The following is a 24,193-nucleotide window of genomic DNA, read 5'->3' as shown; positions in this document are numbered from 1 at the left end:
TCCTTGAGGAGTGATCATTGGAGTACATCAACGTTTTTCGACGCTTCGTATGTCAATTGTATAGATGTTACCGCCGAAGGCCGAAGTGCGGCCAATTTACGACGGGGCCGGCCACTTCGCGAATTGGGCAAGAGTTCTGGCCATAGTCCGAATTGCAGAAATGATTCGGACTTTGGCCGGCCATTTCACGAAGTAACCAGAGATCCCTGTCCAAAGCTCGATGTGCTAATTGGGCAAGAGTTTTGGCCGAATTCCGAATTCCACAGATGATTCTGATAGTTTAAAAAATTTGATTGCAAATGGCAGCACTGTACATAACAAGCATTACACAAAAATAAACTTCACGGAAGGTTCACTATATATACACACGCATTCCAACATGTACCGATTCGTTAGAAGTTCCGCAGAAGAATATGGACGAGGTGCATGTGTGCTTTAGTAGTAGAGGTAGGGCCGTGTATTTATGTTTTTGCCGCCTGTGTCTCCCTCCATCCCTCCCATGTCATTACTTATAAATCATAAACAAAAGAAAAAAAGTGGTACTGTACATAGTTGCACCTAAATTTTACTTTTCTGTCCTGTATTCGTATCCTACTCCGATATAATGATTGCCATAGGGGCCGTTCAAGTATTACGTAAGCAAATTTTCAGCCATTTTTGACCCCCTCCTCACCTTGTCTGCAAAATTTCGTCATCACTGCCCCCTACTTCCTAACGCATATTAGTGGGATCAGAAACGTACGCGGGAGGGGGGCATTGTAGGCTCATGCGCCTCCTCCCCCCCCCCCCCTGAAGAAAAATATTTTTTTAATGCAAAAAATATTTTTTTTTTAAAATCAAAATTTCCAAAGAAAATACCATTTATATGTTATTATAATCACTGCCCATGGCACATTTTCAGATCACTGAAGTAGGCCTCAAAGATCACTTTCACATTCAAAATCACCTAAGTAACCCGCGACACAGTTACAGAACACTTAAAAGATCCGTGGCACATTTAGAGATCCCTTGAGAGACATGTGGCACAGTTTTAGAGCACTTAAGCGGGCCCCCAGTGCTGGTCTATATCACTCAAGTTACCCGCGGAATATTTTCCAGATTACTTATGTGATCCGTGGTATAATTACGGATCACTTGAGTAATGCGTGGCACAGTTCCAAAAGCACTTAAGCGTCCCGAAAACATTTCCAGAGCACTTAAGAGTCCCGGGAACATTTAGAGATCACTAAAGTTGCTCTGTAGGGGACTTATCAATACGAATAAGATGCCACTAAGAATACTTCATATCTTCATAAAGGGTGGTTGATGACGTAATCATCATCCAAACCCCCTTTCCCCCCCCCCATCGATGCTGACGTAATACTTGAATGACGCCATATAACGGGGGGGGGGTGTTCTCAACCTCTGGCGTCTATACATCGATGAAAAACACTGATAGATTTAATTCGAATGTATGCACCACATACTTTCTGCTTACTTGTTTACAGTCTAGCAACAAAATCAATAATGCATTACATAATTTCTATACATATTACCTTTAACCGCACGTCCTAAAGTGTATTTTGAAATAATGAAATACGTTTTGGAAATTGTTTCGTGGACCGATTAAAATTCTCGACGGGGCCGTCAGTGGTTTGTGCACTCGTGTGACTTGAATGTGCTTGCATTACTTGAATATACAGGGTGTCCCACAATCGCCTGACGGTTTTCAAAATGGGAATAGCAAGAAAACGGTGACAGATATAAAAGCCATTCTTGCGGAATGTAAATGTGCGAAGTCAGGAATTTCATTAATGTTTTAAGGGATTGTATGGTTATTAAAATTAAAAAAAGTAACTTTATATATATTTACAACCTGTGCCCAAAAACCCAATTAAAAAGTTGCCGTGTCTCTTCTAGTGCCAACGAAGAAATTTCCATGTTTCTAAGTGCAATATTCGCAGAGATATTTGAATTCAAAAATCGGAGAAAAGTTGGGAAGCACTGAAAAACACATTATTATTGGGCAGCGTTAGTAACTTTCATTTGATGGATTTTCATATCCAGTATTTCAAAATAATGGTCATATATGGAGATTAATAACAATCACACACAAACTGGTCTTCGAAACCACAAGTCCTGAATCGAAACTCCATATCAATAGAAGGAGATGTTTGGTTTCACGTGTAATGTTCTACATTAAACGTCAATCACGTGAAGGTCGATCAGTCGGTTATCAGAGGATCGATCGAGATTCAATCGGATTGCCAGTCGCCAGCGCAACATCAACGAAATTTCTACAACAGTGTGTGTGTGTGTTTTTCTCGCTTCAACATTTTTACCGTGAAAGTAGTTGAATAATTTCGTGGAGCGGCAGAAATGTTAGAAATAAGTTGGGAAACCTGCAAAAAACGAGAGAGATAATATAGATATAGAGATTTTTGAGGACCGGAAAGATTTTTTTTAATTAAAACAATTAAACAGCAAATTACAATATACAAATACAAACACATATGTTACACGACACAAAACACATACACATGTAATACATACACTATGTGCAGGGACGGGCTTAAGTATTTTCCGGCCCGGTGCGAAAAAAAATTGCGGCCCCTCTGAATAGAGGTTTTTCAATACCCCAGGGTGTCCATGGGTACTCTGGTGCCCGAGAACGTCTATAAAACTCCTTCGTAGTCATATAAAAGAAATTCCATTTGGCAATAAATATGGACAAAAGTGTCCGCTTCCCAGTGAAAAAATTGCAAGTGCTTCCCCAGGCGCTCGAAGATTTGGGGCTCTCAGGGCTAGAAAACCGATTGTCTCCTAAAACCTTAGAGGCTCTCTATCTTGGACTGAATTTTAAGCTATTGCTTTGCTAAGAAGTTGAAGTCAAAATGTAATCAAAACATTTTTATCCCCTTTTGCGGTCCCAAAAATTTAGCGGCCCGGTGCGATAGCACCCTTCGCACCTGCCTAAGTCCGGCCCTGACTATGTGTGCCCCAAGGGACTATGAAGTCCTTAAAGCAGGCCTATATGATTTTTATTACATGATTTTCTCCCTCAGCAACAGTTCTTTTCTTCATTAGATGTATTTTTGTATATAATTAATATGCTTGGTGCAATAATTTATTTCAAAGTACTGCATTGATATCTGTGTTTTTGATCATAATAAAGACATTTTAATCTGTATTTTTATTACTATTTGTGTAATTACTAATGAATAAATTGTAGAAATAATTTGTGGACCCTAAAGAAATGAATAAATGAGATCATAGGCGTACGCAAAATTTTCTCGAGGGGGAGAGGGGGAGGTTTCAGATTTTTTTCCTTCTGGGGGGGGGGGTTTACGTTTTTCCCTGCAAAATAACACTATAATCTTGACTCACCGGGGGTGGGGGTTAGAACCCAACCCCCCCCCCTTTTGCGTAAGCCAATGAATGAGATAAATAATTTGTGGGCCAGCAGCGAAAATGAATAAATTGGAGAAATAGAGATGAATGGTGATTTTTTTTGCTCGAGGTGAAATCGGGAAAAGGGTGTCGTTCTCTCCACCGGGAATCGAATCCAGGACCTCTTGCATTTCGGGCAAGCGCACTGACTATTACACCACAGAGAAACGATGCTCTTTGCCTTAAAACGCGCACAGTAGCGTAACTTGTTGAGTACAGGCATGCACAGCCTCTCTTTTTTTTCCCCCCAGCTAATGGCCTCCAGGTGGCGGCAGTAGAAATGGATGACAATGTTTTGCTTGGCCTTGATTTCGTGTTAGGGGCCATTTCAAGTATTACGTCAGCTGATTTTTTGCCATTTTTGACCCCGCCCCCCCCCCCCGTCAACAAACGTCAGCAGAACACTGATTCCCTCCCCAGCTTATCAGCAAAATTTCGTCAGCAGCTTAGAATATTTCACATCTTCAAAAAGGGATGGTTGATGTCGTAAGCAACCTTCAACCCCCTCCCTTCCCCCTTGTCATAAAAAGTCAGCAAATCCGAAACCCCTTTTACCCCCTCCATGTTGACGTAATACTTGAATGGCACCTTACTTTGGCCATCTGCTGACGTTGAGGCTGCATTTCCCTATACAGCAAGTCACGCTACTATTGTGTCTTAAGGAGGGGAGAAAACGCAGTCTCTCTGTGGTATAATGGTCAGTGCGCTTCCCCGGTATGCAAGAAGTAATAATTTCGATTCCAGGTGGAGAGAGCGACGCTTTTTTTCCCTAGTTCGGCGTAATATTCATTATAGCCTATTGATTTCAATCGGAGACATAATTCGCGGATCACAGCAACAAATAAATAAATGGGAAAGATAATTTGATGACCGAGAAGAAACTGGAAAAATAATTAGAGGAGCGACGACAAAAAAAATAAGTAGGTATGAGAAATGGTTTGTGGATCGAAAAAATAATTATGGCCATAAGCAGTGCCGTAACTAACCATTACTGTGTCTTGCGCAAGAATTGGCATTTGGGCCCCTTCTGGCCATTCTTGGGCCGAGAATGTCCCATTTTGTGCGCCCCACTTCCAAGTGGGCTCTGTGCGAGTGCACCTGTTGCACTGGCCAATATGGGAAATAATTTGAGGACCGACAAAAGATTAAATAAATAGGAGAAATCATTTGCTCACTGATAAACAATAGAAAAATTGGAGAAATAATTAGCGGACCTACAAAAAAATAAACAAATAGCAAAATTTCTTAATTTGAGGACCGTCGAGAAATGAATAAACGTGAGGAAATAATTTGTAGACCGGGAAAAAATAAATAAGTACGAGGTGATCAATCATAATTGAAGTTCCCATATTCTGAGTAGTTTTTCCCCAAAAAACTGTTTATCCGAACGCAGCCAAATTTTTAGGGTATCTTAATGGGAGAGAGATTTACGAAATAAAGAAAAATAGTTCAATTTTCGACCACCAGGAGAAAAAGTGGACAATTCAATTCTTTTTAATTTTCTTTTTTCCCCCCATGGACCACAAAGAGCATAAACCAAGTTTTAATGGAATGCGTCCACCAGAACAGGCGCTACATAGGGCTGAGTAGTGTCAGTATATATACTGTGTCAGAATATTGGAACTACTCAAACGTATGTAACGTCCGTTCTGGTAGACGTATTCCATTGAAACATGGTATATATGCTGTATGGTCCATGCGAAAAAAGGAAAATATTCAATAAAAAAAAAACAGCAACTTTTTCACCTGGTGGTTGAAAATTGGACTATTTTATTCCATAAATCTCTATCCCATTAAGATATCCTAAAAATTTGGTTGTATTCGGATAAACAGTTTTTGAGGGAAAAAACTACTCACAGTACGGGAACTTCAATTACAATCACCCTGTGTAATTCGCAGACCAGCTGACGTTCAAGACAGAAATAAAAACCAACATATAGAGACGGTATAATATTAACAAATAAATCTAAAACAGCGGTTGTATATGTAAATCAGTCGAATTGGACCAGCGGTTTGAGAACACCGCTCAAAAAATACACCTATCAATCCGAAAGATCATCAGGACGTATATATACGTCCAACTAGTGTCCATTTCAAAATAAACATGCCCCACTGAGGCGAAATTCGACACCTTCGATGCGTTTAAGAAACGTGATACGCTACTGATAGTGTGTATCATAGTAGTATCAAAACACATAGAAACTTCAAGAATGGAATCATCTTGGGTTTTTGTAGCTCTAGATCTTAATGAAAGCTCGACCTTGAAGACTGGGTTCTGGGGTTTTCTTTTTTACCCTCCCTCCCACCCTCTATCTCTTTATTTTACAACTTGATGGTCAGAAATAATGTTGTGGCCTCATTTTTTGTTTTCACATTCACTTTCAGTAAAGACTTTCCTTTATCAGACATTTTATTGGTGGTTCAATTACATACATCTTTGCTTCTTTTCTTTAAAGGTCATTGTGCGGTTATTTTTTTATTATTTTTTTAATATGGTCACGAGCGGTTCAGGAACAGGAATCACGTCGGTGACACACATCTTTGATACATCGCCGTTGTGAGGAAAAACTCGCCCTTGGGGATTTTCCGTATAAGAAAAGTAAAAATTTTCTGATTTTTTTCGTTATTATATTTGGGGCTCAAATAAGGAGATCGGAATCAACTCTGGACACTATAACTTTCTATGGAAGGACGAAACATCCCTTGAAAATACCTCTCGTTGAGAGAACTTCTTTTAATTAAGGTCCGTAGTGTTGTCCGTAGGCTATACACTGAAGTGCCAGAAGTCGTGGGATACCTCTTAATATTGCTGCACTTCGTCGGGTAAAAGGGCCCCCCCCCCCACAAGATATTAAGAGGTATCCCGTGACTTCAGTGCTGAAGTGCCGAAAGTCACGGGATACCTCTTAATATTGCTGCACTTCGCCAGGTAAAAGGTTAATATTGCTGCACTTCGCCGGGTAAAAGGGGGGGGGGGCCCCCACAAGATATTAAGAGGTATCTCATGACTTCAGTGCTGAAGTGCCGATAAGTCACGGGATACCTCTTAATATTGCTGCACTTCGACAGGTAAAAGGTTAATATTGCTGCACTTCGCCGGGTAAAAGGGCCCCCCCCCCCACAAGATATTAAGAGGTATCCTATGATTTCAGTGCTGAAGTGTCGAATGTCATGGGATACCCCTTAATATCGTGTGGGATATTAAGGCGAAGATATTAACACCTCCTTTCACACGGCGAAGTGCAGCAATATTATCCCATGGACATAGTATCCTGGACCTACATATAGGTATCCCATGACTTTTGGCACTTCAGTGTAGTTTTGTAATGTTATGAATTGATTTTTGATGCACAATCTGGGAAGTAGTTTTCTGAGAAAGGGTTCTTTAAAGAAAATGAAAAGGCGAAATAGCATTCATTTTGGAATTCAAAAAAATAATAATAATTACTGTTATTTTTCGATAAAGAGCTGCGAGATGGACCTTCTGTAGCAAAAAAGCTTCTGCGCGAAGCTCGTGACGTCACTTAAGTCGTCCACTTCACCTGTAGCCATTGGATATAGCGGTCCGACGTTTATGCGAAATCTTCACCTTTTTTTTTTTTGCAGTATATCCAATGACTACAGGGGAAATGTACGACTTCAGTGACGTCATGAGCTTCGCGCGGAGGCTTCCTGCTGCAGAAGGTGTTGGATTGACAGCATCGTTGGTGTTCTGTGAGGTGTTGGCAGAAACATATTACGACGCACTTTCGTCCTCAGGGACAGGGCACGAAGTTTACTTTCAGAATGCGGAGGAGTCGCGGTTCTCTTGTTTTGGTAAGCGTTTATCTGTGGCTCTCCGGAGAATAGTCTAACAAAGAACTTTCCCAAGTTCCGATCAGACACACGTGGATATCGCCGGCTGATCGCGACGCTCCTGATAAACGTTACCGGTGCTCCCAGGAGACGCGACGCGCATTTTTGGAACCACTGCCATAAGGGGTCATTTAAGCAATACATCATCATCGGGGAATGAAGATATGGAATATTCTTAATGGCATCTTTTTAGAACTACTGATTTGCAATATGGAATCTAATATTTTATTCAAATTTTTGGGGATTATCGCCAATATTTGCAACGTACGCGTGAACAATTTTTATTTCAATTATAATTAACCTTTTACGTTCGTTTGTCGAGGTGGACGCGATAAAATCCGTATTAAGAAATAACGGTATTTCATTGTTGCAACGCCCTCTAACGATAATAGGAAGGCTTCCTGTGAATTCGGCTTCCCAGCATAACTCGTAAGCTAAACAAAAACTGGAAAGGGATAAACTTCCGGGGGGGGGGGGGGCGCTTCCTTATGACGTGGAGGCGCTTTAAAGTAAAAACTGAACAAAACTAATTGCCGGAAAAAACTCTGGACCTCAAAGAGGTGAGTTTTCAAAGCTTTCCGGGTACCACCTGTCTTATCTTTGCTGACCGTGGGTTGCGAGACGCTGTTTCAAGTGGATTCCTCTTGTTAAACTCGAGTATTTATCGTGTACCGGCTATAACAAATATCAGATATAAAGAATTTTTTCACGTTCTTACAACTTCTTTCACGTTTTTTTACGTTCTTTTTCATGTTCGCAATATCCGGGCTCGACTGTATTGCACTGGTGCCAAGGGTGGGATTTTTGCCACCTTGGTCTTCAGTGCTGATTTCGAGTTTCTTCCAGGAATAATCACTGTATCGATGAAAAATTACATCATCGATAATGCTTTGGCGGCAGCGAATTTTCACCACTGCTTTGAACGACAATAAATTTTCAACAATGACAGGAAAAACATTGTTCAATGGCATGACATTGCAGAAAATTCATTGCATGACTATCGTTTTCATGACTCATGAGAAACATTGTTCATCAATAACAGCCGTTCGATGCATTTTTAACAATGCTATGAGAAAAACTGTTACAGAGCAGTAGTATACGATTGAAAAAACTTCTACACTATCATGAGAAACCTTGTTCAGCAACAATAGCCATGCAATGAATTTTCTTCAGTGTGATAAGAACTGTGGTTCCCAACTTCGAGGCGCAAATGCGAGCCGATCTCCCCATTAAATAGTCTCGCCACAGAGAGCAACACGCCTATAACGATAAATTATTCAATCATTACACTTCACTCACAGTTAAGAAAACTGGTGGCAGATGGCAGCACGACACATAGCAAGCATTACACAAAAACAAACTTCACGTCAGGTTTCACTACACGTACACACACACATTCCCGCTTGTATCAATTCGTTAGAGGTTCCGCAGAGGAATATGGACGAGGTGCATGCGTGGTTTAATAGTAGTAGTAGTAGTGTGATAAGAAACATTGTTCATCCTACAATAGTTATATGATGAATTTTTTCCACAATGTCATGAGAAACATCAATATAACTAACTATAATACCCGACTGTACTCGAATTTTCCCATATACTGGCAACGTTAAAGAATTAACAAACCATTGTAAAGGTATATATTGTCTGAAAAGCATTGTTAAGGAACCGCGGTAGCTAAGTTAAACATTCTAAAAGTAATTGTAGAGGTCCAAGAACCATTGCTTTTGCTCATTGAAAAATTTGGCGAAGATCAGTCCGAAATTGTAGATTTGTATGGAGAACACACACCCCCACGGATACACAGACAGACAGAAAATCAATGTGATATGTGTATGTAGATAATCTGCGACAAGTTTTCAACAATGCTTTGAGAAACATTGTTCACAGAAAAGCGAAATTAACGATAGGCAAATAAAATAAAAATCACGAAATTCCTAACGCGTTCCGACACAAACAATCTGTCTTCAGAGGCTAAATGCAGAAAACGTACTATCACACTCTCGCCGGTGATCCCACTTGGGTTGGTTACAAAATCTTCATTTCTCCCCCCCCCCCCCAGTCGCTCAGCGGAAAAATACGTCTGCCTATGCCAGACGTTGAGGTCAAAATGAAGCTGAACGCCTGCATGTAAGTCTAAAGCAAGGTTCTAATTGGTTGCTCACGAAATGGAGCCGTTTGATTGGACTACTCAAATTTTCTTAAATTTACCGCTCGTCATGAAACATTGCTCATCAGTGATAGGCATATGATGAATTTTTTTTTTTCAATGCTGTGAGAAACATTTTCTTCAATGTTGCTCATCAACAATTGTAACTCGAATAGAAACGAGTCGAGCTCCGTTGACCCCCTCCCTCTGTTTGTTGGCAAAAAACCATTTGAGAGCTTCCTAAATATGTGAAAACTATATACCGTATATACTCGTGTATAAGCCGAGTTTTTTTGTGGAAAAATTTGTTCCTCAAGTGGTGGGGGGGGGGGGGGGGTCGACTTATACTCGGGTCAGTTTTTGATGACAAAATATCGACCCCCGCAATCAGTAGACGTTTTTGTAGGCGACATTATTGGTATGAGATATGTTCAAACCCCACAGAACCAATAATGTCAAAGCCGAGGCAAAGAAATCGAAAATATCATTGGCTTTATACCAGGTGGGCTAACGTCGATTGTACAGCCTTTAGATCTGAGCATGAACAAGCCTCTCAAAGACTATTTGCGGATCGAATGGATGAGTTCCGATAATAAAGAAACTACAAAATAGTGGTGCCTTGAAGAAACCTGACATTGGCCTAGTGTACCAATGGGTACATGCTGCGTGGAATTCTGTTTCCGCCGAAATTATCATCCGATCCTTCAAAAAGTGTTGCATCAGCAATGCGATGGACGGAACTGAAGATGGTATCCTCTTTGAAAGTGACAATGGAGATGACAGCCCAGTTGAGGATAAAAACGAAGATGCCGCACCCCCATTATGATCTGATGGATTACGATGAGCTTTGAGACTCAGAAGAAACGGATTAGAAAGTTTGAATCATTGTTGTAACCTTCCGTAACATTTTCATTTTGTATGAAAATATAAGAATTTTTTTCTCTAAAATGCACGGATTTTTTGGGGTCAGCTTATACACGGGTTTTCAATTTATTGCGGTTTTGGTGGTCCTGAAGTGGGGGGGGGGGTCGACTTATATAAGAGTCGGCTTATACACGAGTATATACGGTATATAATTTATTTTCTGAGTGTGTGTCTGTTCTATATACAAATCTACAATTTTAGATCGATCGTCCCAAATTTTGCATATATACCAAATGAGACATGATTTGAACGCTAGACTACTTTCAAAAATTCGTCAGAGCTGGGCAAATGCTCAAAATGGGCAAAAAAACTGTCGGGCAACAATGGTTTTTGGGCCTCAACAATCACTTTCCGAATGTTTGCTTTGGTTACCGTGGTTCCCTAGCAATGCGTTTCCGACGTTCATTATTTGTCACTTCTCTAATCCTGTAAGTATTATGTATAAGCTTGTCTTTATAATGGTTTGTCACTTTTTCAATCCTCCCAGTAATTCAAGAAAACCCGGGAAGCGCCTGGGTATTATTAGTATAAAAATAATTAGAAGATATTAAATTGAAATAGTCGATTCCTGTTTTAACGAATACAGTTATAGCGAAAATATCGTTTAAACGAAAACTTTTCTAATCTCCCCCCCCCCCCCAGCTAAGTTTACACAGGAACAATGTAAAAAAATCTGAAATTCCTCTATAACGAAATTTCGTTATTACAAATTAATTTTCCCCTGTCCCTTGGAGCTCGTTATAACGGTATTCGACTGTATTATAAATGTGGTATTCATGTCGCAGTGTAATTTGCTCGTTTGGCTGCATCAACGATTGTTCCAGGCCACGTGTTGGACTGATCACGTACTCGTCCGAACATTGATTTCGTATGATGATGATTTCACAGCCATTACCAGTTTGTAACGACGGCGAAGTGAAACTGGTGCCAAATATTTTTGGGCATTACATTTAATTTCTTCACAATCTTCTCAGAAAGAGAGAGGGAGAGAGTTGAAATACTGAAGTCGATCATGAGAAGATTAGAGCGAAAGACTATCCAATATCCTTCTCACACATCAAATAGAACCAATTTCATTCCACGAAAAAAATTATACATTAGGGGGAAAACAATACAAACGAAACAAAGAGAAAACTGACAGGACCGCCATACAATAAATGAATGTTTCCGGGTAAAAACTTCGAAAATAAGAATAATAATAAAAAAATAATAGCAGTAACATATCCCTTAACTTTTTTGTTCAATGGATTCGATCCATTTTCCCGTAAATCGGATCTCGACATCGATCTCTTCTCGCATTGTGTCCACGGATTGTTGGTTTCTTCATTAAGGTGATCGTGTCTCTGACGTTGGTTTAAGAAAAGAAAGAAAGAAAGAAAAAACAGGTAAAAGAGTAAGAAAAAATAGAGATGGTCAGTTCTGCGGTAACAACATGCGCGCTGATATGTAATCTGCGAAGGTTGTTCCTTATTCCCACGGGTTTTTTTTTTATTAAAATCGTAATGTTATGCTCACATTTCTCGTTCTCGTCAGCATTACCTCAAAAATCCTCGTTTTCTTTCTTTAGTTTCATTCGTTTTTCCCCGTTAAGATCGTCCGAATGAATGGATTGTCTGGAACGTGACAAGAAAATGAAAATTCCCGTCGTCTTCATCGGGCTTCGCGGGGGATGCGGAGTTTCTCTTAATTAGGTAAAAAAAAACTAAAGATTTTGAATTTAAAGACGCATAAAATGGTTATGTTAGTTCAATGGTTACGTATGCGTGTATTCAGGGCGATGCAAGTTTCTTTGCTGGTTTTCAAGGATCGCGTTGATAGGAAAGTGGTAGTGGTGATGTGAAATTCGGGAGATAGGTTTGTTTCTCAGCATGAGCTCGATTCTATCATCTGGACGTTCTAGGATTATATATTTTTCCATTTGCATACGTGACACTGAAATGAGCTGACCACATCACATAAGTGGACACTTACTGATCCGACGGCGGTTGTGAACATGGGTTTTTAAAATAAAAAGATCTTCAGTGAGATATATTGTTTTTCCCTCTCAGCCCGAGATGCCAACGAAAGAGACTTTTTTCTGGATGTTACGCCGAGATAAACTCGGAAAGGAAAGTCTTGTATACGTTACGGTAAATGTGATAAATCGTTGTGTGTCACCATGCATGCTTACTGATTTTCTTGCTAAGTTTGATGGATTTATCACATAAATCACTTTTGACCGGAGATCATGCGTAATAGCCAAGTGTCGTCAGTAAATTTGATCATTTTTGTCGCACCACGGTCATTTTCTGCACACGAGGGCTAATTAGACCGGGACCTACAGTTTATTCCCGATTCCGAACGGCGGGCTTTTTTTTTAATACTCATCGAGAGGCTGGTGCGAAAACCCCCGCGATGGGGGACCCCCTTCGGTTGAATTTTTTCTGCGGTCATGTCGCCGTTTCTGTTGTACCCCCGTGTCAGGAAAGTTTTATGACCAAGACGAACCGGGTATCGAACTCGCGACACAACTTGGGGCTACCGCACCCAAGTAAATTTATCGCCTTTATCTAGCCCAAATTTATCGGGACATCATTCTGGAACAACATGTACATTTGTTTAGGGGTGCCATGGGCGCAGAATTTGTGTTTATGGATGACAACGCCCGTCCTCACCGAGCAAACATCGTAAACGAATGCCTTGAATCTGAGGATATAACCCGTATGGAATGGCCAGCATTCTCACCTGACTTGAATCCGATAGAGCATGCGTGAGACATGCTTGCCCGACGAGTTGCAGCCCGTCAACAACCTCCTACATGTGTACCGGAACTTCGGAGAGCATTGCTTACTGAGTGGAGTGATCTTCCCCAAGATCAGATCGATAATTTGATACTCAGCATGACTAGGCGTTGTACGGACTGTATTTCATCGCATGGGAGACATACAATGTATTAACCATCATACCAACCATGTAATAGTAAGTCTTTGTAAAGAAGATATTTTTTACAATTGCTCCAGGGAGCAAAAATCGTAGTTTTTATGAATGATATCATACATACACCATCGTTTTTGTTCTTTATCTTCTGTTTAATAAATGGGCTTTATGAATAAGTAACGTTTGTTTTGTTTCTGAACCTTTATTTGCCGGAGTTGGCATTATCCTCAATTTATGGACATGAGTGTATATATATAGGGGAGGGTGTCCCTCCCTCTCCCCCGTCCATTCTACTGTCCACGCTGGAGGGTCATTTCTTGAAGTTGAGAAAGGCTGCAGTCCTCAGTTCAGCGCATCACGACACAACTGCGCAAAATAAGGAAAGCGAGGTCGAATCTCTCTTGGTGTATGTCGGTAGCGCACTTGCCCTGTACAGCCCCGTCAGAGCACACGAGCTATAAAGAAAGATTGGAATTCATTTGCCTTTGTAAGTCTAGTGGTCTAGGGCGCTAAGGGGTCATTCAAGTATTACGTCAGCATCGGGGGGGGGGGGTTTCAGATTTGATGACGGGGGGGGGGGTTTGAAGGTTGCTTACGTCATCAACCACCCTTTTTGAAGATATGAAATATTCTAAGCTGCTGACGAAATTTTTCTGACGGGGGGGGGGGGGGGGAAAGGGGGTCAAAAATGGCTAAAGATCTGCTTTCTCGTAATACTTGACATGGCCCCTAACCCCGGCAAGTGAGAGGGTTCGATTCCCCACAAGGGGGCGCAGTTAAAATTTCTTTCCTAAATTCATCTTCACATCAGCCAGCTGTTAAAAAACCTTCGTATAAAATCCATCTGTGAACATGACGATTAATATACAAGTGAAGAGTACATTTGATTCCTTCAGCGGCGTCTTAGATGGGCGTTTCTTTATATCAGAGATGAAATTGAAGATCTCCGTGATCAAGGTTAAGTTTGGAGGCATGAAAAGGGGAGTTTTCTTTTTCTTCGAGATCTCACAGTTGTTTTCAATTACCTCGTGTCCAAAGAGAAAGACACACACTGTATGCGTATTTAAAGTTCGGGGTCGATTTTCCTCATCAATGGCTTGCATTATTCCTTTGCTGCGCACACTTGTTTTTACAAATACAAATACAAATACAACGCCACAACAGGCAAAATGCCCAACGAGGTGGCTGATAAAAAGATGCCCATAAAAATATGGTTGTCATATGTTTCAAAAATACAGCAACCCAATTAAAAATGCAATTAACACAAATTACAAACAATATATACACATGATAAAATATTATACAATGCCCATAAAGAATACTTATGGTTGTCTTATTCTAAGAATGGATAGCTTCTCGATTTACCCCAACATGTTTATCGTATTTCTTTTTAAACGTGTCAATTGTGTTACAATTTACTACCTCCGGGGGTAAGCTATTCCATTTATTAACAACCCTATTGGAGAAAAATTCCCTGCGACACCATAACCTTGCATTGTCCCTCACCAATCGATACTGGTGTCCCCTTGTAAAAGCAGTCGATTGGCGGTGTACTAAAAGTTCATGGTCCATCCTATCCATCCCATTGAAAATTTTGAACACTTCGATCATATCTCCTCGACACCTGCGTTCATCCAATGTAAACATATTCAAAAAATGAAGTCTTTCTTCATAACTCAAGCCCTGTGTGCCAATAAGGACACGCGTAGCTCTTCTCTGCACCCCTTCAACCAAGTCTATGTCCCTCTGTAGGTATGGTCTCCAAAACCTTACAGCATACTCCAGTCCAGGACGAACTAAGCCTCGAAAAAGCGGAAGAATGACTTTAGGAGAACGCGAAGAGACCTTTTTGAAAATGAGACCAAGCATTCTATTCGATTTTTTGACAACCGCTGAACAATGTTCAGAAAACTTAAGTCGCTCGTCAATGAGAATTCCCAAATCGGTGACTCTAGTTGCATCCGGGATAGTGACACCATTCAACTCGTAAGAGAACCGTGGGTTGTTCGAACCAAAATGAGCGACCATGCACTTATCTACGCTAAACGTCATGCTCCATTCATTTGCCCATGCTGCAATCTTGTTTAAGTTGGTCTGGAGCAACTCCCTATCGCTTTCATTCCCGATTACCCCCATTAGCTTCACATCATCTGCGAATTTGCTAGTAATTCCATCGATACCCTGATCGAGTTTATCGATAAAAAGTGAAAAAAGTATGGGGCCAAGGACACTTCCCTGAGGAACTCCACTTGTGACGTCTGTCCAACCAGAGAATTCCCCGTTCACCATAACTCGTTGCGACCTATCTCTTAACCACGATTCTATCCAATTCAGCAAGTTGCCCCCTATTCCAATCTCGTGTAAACGCTTCAAGAGTTTGCCATGTTGGACCCGATCGAATGCCTTCTGGAAATCAAGGTAAACAACGTCGACATTTTTGCTCTTACCCAAAGCCTTAGTCACGTAATCATAGAAGCAAAGGAGGTTAGTTACACATGACTTCCCCTTCCTGAACCCATGCTGATTATCCGACAATACATTATTCTCGTCTATCCACTTCACAAACTGCCTTTTGATGATAATTTCCAAAATTTTCGAGAGGGAGCTCGTCAAACTCACTGGACGATAATTAGACACCACTTCTCTACTACCCTTCTTAAATATCGGAACAACGTTAGCCAGTTTCCAATCTCTCGGGACGATACCCTCAGCAACACTACTCCTGTATATCTGTGCGACTGGCCCCAACAATTCATTAGCACCTTCCCTGAGAACCCTGGGATAGATATCATCTGGTCCTGGTGCTTTGCTTGCACATACATTTCTTAGAAGATTTAGGACCTCCACGTCTTCCACTTGAATATCGTTGAGCGTTTTATTACCCCATGCAACACCCGTATATCGAATATCATTATCTCCATTAAAAACCGACGCGAAAAAGTCATTGAAAGCACTACACATGCCTACATTGCTCTCTACTTTTGAGCCTCCTATCGAGAGGGGGCCAACTGTCCCCTTACATCCATTATTGACGTATCGAAAAAATGATTTTGGGTCAGAGCCAATGTTATCTGCCAACCTAGATTCAACTTGCTTTTTACTATCCCTTATCGCTTTCTTCAACAGTCTTCTTTTATCAGTAAACAATGATAGGTCACCTCGTCTACTTTTATACTCTCTGAATGCTCTTTTCTTTTCAAGATAAAGGTTCCGCACGCTATCCGTGAACCATAGAGGGTGTGATGTACAAACACGCTTTTTTCGAACAAAGGGTATGACGTCGTGCAAAACAGAGGACAGCTTCGTACTAAATTCTTCCCATTGACTTACCACCCCTACTGATTCCAACCGGTCTTTGAAAACTTCCGCTAACCTTCTTCGCAAAACATCAAAGTTAGTTCTCCGAAAACAAGGAACCAGTCTTTTGTTATCAACCTTACCCGAGGAAAAGTTACAGAGAAATCTGACGATACGATGATCACTGGAAGAAAACTCTTCCCCCACCGAAACATGTTCAACTAGATCCTCAGAGCTAGTAAGAACTAAATCCAAAATAGCAGTACCCCTAGTGGCTTCTGATACATGCTGATACAAAAAATTTTCGAGCACCAACTTAAGAAAGTCTCTTTCATACTGATTTCCAGATGAAAGGTTCTCCCAATCAATACCCGGGTAATTGAAATCCCCTAGTATGAGAACCCTCTTTCGCTTACACATGTAGGAAATTTCATCATGCATTTTGGCGATATAGTTTTGATCCCTATTCGGTGGATTGTAACAAACCCCAACAATAAGCTTATGACGTCTTTTGTTCTCAAGTTCAACCCATATGGTTTCAATATCACTTCTCTGCACGTTACACTCTCTAGCCTTCAAACATGATTTCACGTATATCAACACTCCACCCCCTTTCCTATCAGATCTATTTCTCAAAAAAGTATCGTATCCGGAGATGTGTAAGAAAGATTCATCCCCATCGTTTGCCCAAGATTCTGTAATGGCTATAAGATCCAAGTCCTCCACAACTATCATAGTTTCTAAAAAATCTTTCTTGTTACCCAAGCTCCTGGCATTTATTAACACACATTTTAATTTACTATAAGAGGCATTCCAAGAAACGCAGAAGACACATTACGTAAAAAGAAAAGTGCGCTCGCGCGTTTACCCATCGTAAACTTGACCCAGACCTTTACAAATGTAGCCGCCGCTAGCCCGTGTCCGTCCAATTCTTTTTCCTTCGGCATCTGGAACTTTTAGCTGCTTAAATGCCAAAACCCATCGATTCGTGTCAGTTTTATACTTGATAACAGAATCGGTAGTTATTGTCACCATCTGAGTTTTTTTTATTTTACGTATGAAGGGTTCGGACGAATAACGGTCTATGTCGGTTTTTTTTCAAACTTTACAGGAGACGAGATTAAAATTATCGCTGAGAAAGGGATTTTTTTTCTCCGTCTGGGAAGGTAACTGAGATGCAGTGGAAACATAGACCGTTGTTCCAATTATAGAACTCACGATTGCAGCTGTTATAAAATGGCATAGCAACGAAATATGAGGATTTTTGCAGGAACTAACTTATATAACACTTCACTCATGGTTCGAAAAACCGATAGCAGACGGCAGCACTACACATAACAAGCATTACACAGAAAGAAACTTAACGGTTAGATTGACAACAACGAATTGGTACGCACTTTCTGTTGCGAAACAACGGGGTGGGTGGACTGGATACATCGTATAAGTGAAATACACTAATCGCACAAGGAAACGCACGTCCTTCATCATCACACTTTATTTACGGGAGACATTCCACTTAACATGTTGCCAAAGGGAGAACAACAATACTCTTCATGCTTTTGGCATAACCAGCCATTATAAAGGCTTCACATTTATATCGTAACACTCCTCCTTGCCAAAGCATGACGAAAGGAAAAATAACGTTGATGCGCCTCATCCTCCCTGCCTGAAGCTGGTCCGCCGCTGCCGCTGGACTTCCCAGCCCCCGGCCCATTCTTTTCCTTCTCGTCTTCTTCATCACCGTTATCGACGTCGGACCCATAGTTCCTCGACCTCCCACCTTGGTGACCATCACCGTGTTTCTTGGACGGCAAAACTTCATCCTCTTCTTTCTCTCCAATACCATTTCTTCGTCCCTTTTTGTCTGCCGGCCTACGGCCTTTCGCTTCGGTAACTTTGATTCGTAATCTGAATCCGAGCCGGTGTCGTCATCACTGTCCTCCTCCTCGTGTTCGGAACCTTCTTGCTCGTCATCTTTAGCTTTTGTCATCGTCGACATGCGCTCGCGATTCTCCGGACTGGCTTTCACGTCGGCGGTACCGTCCTTGTCGGAGTCGTCGTCTTGGTCGTTTTCCTTGGCAGCTGCATTAGCGAGTCTCTCGCGCCTTTTACGACTAGAGTTATCGTCATTATCAGTCGTCTTCTTAGGCGATATAGTTGCCCGACCACGTTTCCTGGTTACCGGTTTCTCTTCAACGACAGCGTCACTCACTTTGCCAGCTTCCTCAACAGTCACTTGTTCTGCATCTTCTTTCATAGCTGCTCTCCACATTTCTGCATCAGATGATTCCATCGCTTCTTCGACGGTGGCGGGATCCTCGATCCGAATATCAGCATTAAACTGCGCTTCATTGACAGCTTTGTATGACACTGGATTCCCATAAAAACTTGTAGGTCTTCTTTGTCTCTTGCTTCTTCTAACATCTGGAGGTTGATTCGCAGTGGTTGTAGGCTGTTTCGAATGTCCAACCATTTGCTCTGCATGCTTCAAGTCGAGCAATGCATCCCTTAGAGAGGCTCCAGGAGGTGTCACTTGTACTTCTTGGTCATTTAGATTGACTATTAATTCACTTCCTTTCAACTGACAATCTGTTTGACTCCTCCTGAATGGAAAAACAGTCTCATCAAACCTCACATTCTTACTGGGGAAAAATATGTCTTCGTCTACGTTCCACAACTTGTATCCCTTGCCTCCTTCAGGGTATCCAATGAAAACGCATTCTTGTGAGCGCTTTCCTAACTTTCCCTTTACTTGCGTTTGATTGATGTGCGCATACGCTTTGCAACCAAAAATTTTAAGATGACTAGTTTTGACTGGCCTTTTGGTCCAAAGTTCTTCGGGTATATCTCCCTGGATAGCTTCAGATGGGCATTTATTCCGCAAATAACAGGCGGTAACGACGGCATCTGCCCACAAGTTGTCTGGAACCTTCGAGTCTAGAAGAAGACATCTGGTCATGTCGAACAGGGTGTGATTCATTTTCTCGGCTACCCCATTCTGCTCTGGAGTTCTAGGGACCGTGAGCTGCCTCGATATTCCATTCTTGTTCAAAAAATCGTCAAATTCACGACTGATATATTCCCCTCCATTGTCGCTTCGTAGAGTAGCGATTTTAACTCCATGGAAATTTTCAACAGTCCTTTTGAAGTCAATAAATTTCTCGAGGACTTGACATTTGGATTTCATAGGCTTCACTACTGCATACCTTGAGTAGTCGTCAACAAAAGTGACAATATACCTTGACCCTCCTTTAGATGTAGGCAAGATAGGTCCTGTGACATCACTATGAATGAGCTGAAGTGGCCTCGATGCACGTTTGGTCTCTCCTTTAGGGAAAGGAATTTTTCTCATCTTTCCAAGGACACAAATAGAGCAAATATTTCCATCTTCTATTGCTTCTGCACAACTGTTGACAGTGTCATCCTGCTTCATGAGCTTCTTCACTGCATTCAAATGAAAATGTCCTAAGCGTCGGTGGATAAGATCCTCATGCCTTGAGATATGCGCTTTATAAGTCCTCGCTTCTTCAACCTTATAAAGTCTCCCACTTCTATATGCAGTAAGGATTACTCTATTTCTTTCATTAGGGTCCTTGACGATGGCCTTGCCTCCTTGAAATGAAACAGTCATTCCCATCTCCTCGATTCTTCCCACTGAAAGGAGGTTACCGTCGAGCTCTGGTACGTACAGAACGTCGGCTAGATCGAATGTTTCTTTACCACAGGATTTAACAGGCTTCAAAACAACGTCACCTTTTCCAACCACTTCCATTTTTTCGGAATTAGCTATTTCCACTTCGGACTTCACAGTTGTCAAGTTGAGAAACTTATATTTTTGTGAACACATGTGCTCCGTTGCACCACTGTCTAGATACCAATCGCAGCTAGGCTTCTTGTTACCAGCGTTGGCAGTCAGTGTCCGATTCGCGTTCTGCGAAACTATCTCGGCCCGATGGGACGTGTTCTTCGACGGGCAGTTTCTGGCTATGTGTCCCCAAACACCACAGGAAAAACACCGAATTCTTCTCTCATTATTTCTGGAGTATCTCCCTGATTGTACGCGAGTTTTTCCTATATCGTCAGTTTTAAGAGCTCTATCGCCCACAGCTACGCGATTCGTTTGCGTATGGTCACGCAGTAACTTCTTCTCTTCCACAATCAGACGCGATTTTACCATTTTTGTGGACAGTTTGTTCTCATCACGCTCCAAGTTCAGTATCAGACCTTCGTACCTTTTGGGTAGACCCATTAACATCACAAGAGCGACTTCCCTGTCGGTGAAACCATATCCACAGGACGCTACCTTTCGATGTAAGTCCATCAATCTTCCCAAGTATGCACTTACGCATTCGTCAGGCCTCATCGACACATTAAAAAAGTCTCTAAGAAGCTGCAGTGCGTGTAATAATCCGAACTTCGTGCGAATGTCCCTCAAGGATGCCCAAGCGTCCCTCGCTCTCGCACAGTCCGCGATATCGTCTAAAAAGTCATCTTCGACCACTAAAAACAGAAACGTGAGGGCCCTTTCATTGGTTTTCCTCTCGTCCTCCCTCAGTTCTGGTCCGTATCCGGGTTCTATGGCATCCCAGCAGTCTTTCTGCACCAGTGCGGCGCGCGTTCGTATACTCCACGCGTTGTAATTGTCCCTATTGAGCTTTGGAATCTTCAATTCCTCCATCTCTGTTAGGCTTAGTTCCGCGCGTGTAGAATTTTTTTTTCGATCCTTTGTGAAATTAGATTTAACTTATCTACTTCCCACTTACCGATGAAACGTCTATCCGGGAGCCTTCGTGCTGATAACGTGTTGCGAAACAACGGGGTGGGTGGACTGGATACATCGTATAAGTGAAATACACTAATCGCACAAGGAAACGCACGTCCTTCATCATCACACTTTATTTACGGGAGACATTCCACTTAACATGTTGCCAAAGGGAGAACAACAATACTCTTCATGCTTTTGGCATAACCAGCCATTATAAAGGCTTCACATTTATATCGTAACACTTTCGGCATTAGGGCCGCAACTAGATGCTTGGTCACCCGGGCAAGCGCGCATTTTGACGCCCCCTTGCAATGTTCAAGGAGGGGTTTCAGAATGAAATTTGTGTCCCCCCTCGGGTCTTAAGCTCAGAGTACGAGTCCCTGCTGCTCCCCCCTACTCGCGGCCCTGATCGGCATTTACCAATTCGTTAGAAATTCCGTACAGGAATGTTTACGAGATGCACGTACGGTTAGATAGTAGTAGTAGGAACTATCTTAAGGAACATGTAAGCGAAGCAGTATGATTATTCAATCAAAAAAACCGATTTCGCAAAAATGTAACATAGACCGTTATTCGTCCAAACTTTTCATATATTAAAATGAAACATTTGACGAAAATGAGAAGTGCTTTATTTTTGATTAATAAATTCTGCAGAGATGGGATAAATTTTTTAATTTCTTTTTCTGTCAAAAACAGCTGTCCTTATTTGCTATATTCATTGGCTCACCCTCAACTTACTCGTTAACAACACCATCAGTGGACGCCATCGACTGGCCGATGCAACGCGAAAAGCGCTGCCACCAAGCGACCGAACGCTGAAACAATTTGGGGGCAGAAACAAGACAGCTTTTGGAGCTGTCTTGGTTCTGCACCGTATGAGGCACCAGTACAGCTCCTTTTCCTTTAGGGGCCATTCAAATATTACGCACGCAAGCAGATTTTTAGCCATTTTTGACACACACCCCCCCCACCCTTGTCAGCAAAACTCAGCAAAACACTGATCCCCCCTCCCCCCAGCAAAATTTCGTCAGCAGCTTAGAATATTTCATAATTTCAAAAAGGGATGGTGGATGACGTAAGCAACCTTCAAACCCCCTCTGCCCCCCTTGTCATCAAAAGTCAGCAAATCCGAACCACCCCCCCCCCCGATGCTGACGTAATACTTGAATGACCCCCTTATGTCTCTGTAGCTTGGAGCTGTTGTAGCCTGCACCAATTGATAGAGGATTTTTTCCGTCTCATAGGAATAAGCGGAAAAGTGCTGCTGTCTCTGGTTCTTGCACCCTCTTGTTCTGTTTAAAAAATGCTCAAAGAGTGCCAAAAATAATAATCACTCTGTACAGGTTTTGGAGCGTGTAACCAAATGAAAAGTTTCAATTTTGATATGCACACGTGGTCCTAAGAAACTCAACTGGGGAAAGAAATCACGTTTTCAAGTGCAATATTCGCTGAGGTATTTTTGGATTCAAAATCGGAGAAAAGTTGGCATAAATGAGGGATAAGATCCTTTAGTTCATGCTGTTCTTTCCCAACTTTTCTCCGCGGTTGTGAAGTCTTATATCTCAGCGAAAATTGCACTTGGAAACAGGATTTTTTTTCCCCCGTTGGCCTCAGAAGAGACAGGGCAACAACTTTCTAATAAGGTTTTTTCTAAGATAGAGTGTCCATATAAAAATTGAGATTTTTATTTTTCGATACACTATATTTTCACTGTCGAAACTGGCACAGATATATTCCTGAACACATTTTGAGCACTTCTTTGTTAAATTGAAACGATACCTCTACGACGAACGGTTGATGAGATAACGGATGGTGAGGGCTTACAGGACACTCTGTATAACGAAGTAAAAACCGACTACCCCCACACTCACCGTTTTCTCTTTTTTATTCCCTAAAACTGACAGAAATACCAGTTTCGGAGATATATCTCTCTGATATATACTTCAACTATACAGGTTTCTTTTTTTTCAAACCGAGCACAAGTCAGGTCTGTTGCCACGGGCAATTTACTACCTAGTGAGTTGTGCCGGAAGGGTAAGTGCGTGTACCTAACAGTCTGATTGCGTATCTAGTGTTGTGTACGATTTTTCAGTGCTGCCATCTATATTTTAGAAGTGAAATGTCTGAATACTTGTAATGTAAGCTCTCTGTGGCGAGACTTTTTAAAGGGAAGATCGACTCGCTCCTCGAAGTTGGGAGAACCACAGAAAACTTCAGCCGACATCACTGTGGGGCTCGAACCCTGATCCTCGCGATGCGAGTCCGTCACTATGACCACTCGATCATCACAGCGGCAACTATACCGGGTTTGGCACTTATCCTGTAAGTGCTGATGCGGCCTCAATCTCACCAACGCCTGTCGTGCAGGTATGGTTCGAATTTGAAAGATGTTCAAAAGGCGTTCGGAAATTACCCTGCACCAGTTTTGAGAGTGAAAATACAGTGTGTCGCAAACTGAAAAAGAAAAAATCTAAATCTTTATTCGGTCCCCCCTGTCCCCCAAACATCCAATTAGCAAGTTGTTGCCCGCCTCTCCTGAGGTAAAAAAGAAAGATTGCAAGTTTCTAAGTGCAATATTCACTGAGATATCTGAATTCAAAAATCTCAGGAATTTCTTCTGAATTCAGAAATCTCATCACCTTTTCATTGGGAAAAGGTCAGCATATAAATGATGGAAAGGAGTATTTTCCGTTAGTTTTTGCTGTCCTTCCCCAATCCTTATCTGTTTTTTGAATTAGAATATTTCTCTCTCTCAGCGAATATTGCATTTAGAAACTTATATCTGTAGGCCTAAGGAGAGACAGGGCAACAACTTTGAAGTTAGAGAACGGGGGACCGTATAAAAATTTAGATTTTTTTTT

Source organism: Pholcus phalangioides, unplaced genomic scaffold (genome assembly GCF_987345545.1).
Source record: "Pholcus phalangioides strain wild (caught in Gottingen) unplaced genomic scaffold, Ppha-v1.0 ptg000022l_1, whole genome shotgun sequence".
NCBI lineage: Eukaryota > Metazoa > Arthropoda > Arachnida > Araneae > Pholcidae > Pholcus > Pholcus phalangioides.
Note: the sequence above shows the minus strand (reverse complement) of the source record.